The sequence below is a fragment of the Nematolebias whitei genome, chromosome 14 (genome assembly GCF_014905685.2).
Source record: "Nematolebias whitei isolate Nwh7 chromosome 14, NemWhi1, whole genome shotgun sequence".
Taxonomy (NCBI): Eukaryota; Metazoa; Chordata; class Actinopteri; order Cyprinodontiformes; family Rivulidae; genus Nematolebias; species Nematolebias whitei.
Window position 1 is genome coordinate 43,928,976 of NC_056511.1, and position 1,343 is coordinate 43,930,318.

Sequence of the window (1,343 nt, forward strand, 5' to 3'; positions counted from 1 at the left end):
TGAAATCAAACCTGATGTTCTCGTCACGGTTTTCAATCCTTCCGAGGATCCGCCGTCTCTTCTCCGGTGGTTTATTCTAGTCCAGACACAAAGTAGGATGCAGGTTTTCCTCCGTCGGCTGTTTGTCAACAAAGAGCTCACAGTTTTGGGTGGTCTCTTCAAGTTCACATTTTGCAGCCACATTCTTCTTAATTCCTCGTCTGTAGGTAGGAGATGAAACTACACCTCTTTTCACATGAACACTTTTTGGAGGGGTATGTGTTCCAAACTCTGTTGTAGCCGCTGATTTAATTTGGGCTGGTTGTTCTGCAGCCGTGAACACAACAGGTACCTGAACTCAGCACGGCTATTTTATTAAATTTATGGTCGTTAAATAAATGTAAACAAAACAAAAACAGTGTTTTATCTGCTAAACTGAATGCAAATTACTTTCAAGTAAACTGCGGTCCGTGCTCCTCTACCATGGTTAACCGATGTTTACTGCTACTTCCTGTCTGACAGGAAGTTGTGCCCATAATCATTTATACAGTAGAGCCCCCAGGAACAAGGTGGATAGGTGTAAGTTTTGTAATTTTTTCCCACTCTATGTGCAATTAGGTAGTTTCTTAATTGTAGATGTCTACAGAAGTCTGTTTTGAGGAGGTGGAAGTTAGTCTGTAATTGCTCAAGACTTAAAGTTATCATTATGAATAGTACTTTTTATAAGCACTGTATCTGATTAACATTTCAAGCCAACACAATTAAAGATGGCCACCACAGCTAACTGACCTTACAGAACAAATATCTATAACGGCCACTGATATAAATATTAACGTGGTAGTAGGTGACAGTCATACTGAGGGTCACTTCATGCAATACTGCATGAAATGACAATATTTTCAAGGTTTCAATGGTTACAACTCCATCCCTTTTCATTTAAGAGGATCTTAGTTTAAAACTGTCATGAAAGGCAGCGGGCGATATGCATTCCTTCATGGATTAATAGGTCTTCAGTGTCATATTTGATGTAATTTGGAATTTGTTTTTATGTAAATTTGTTTTTTTGATTTCAACTTGTGTTTTGTGCAGTGTCCTGTGATGACTTTGTTGTGAATTGTGGCTACATAAATTAAAACTTAACCATCGTTTCAAAACGATTTCTGATCTTTTGTGACAATACTCAGATTTCTGTTGATACCTATCGACTGACATGAGCCATTTCATACAGAAAAGTTTTTCTTCCACAACCACACACACAAGAAAACCACGAGACATTCTGTTTAGAAAGTATAGAAAAAGATTTTTCTTGAAGATAAACAATAATTACAGCTATAATTTACATAACTGAAAAACAACATGTCATC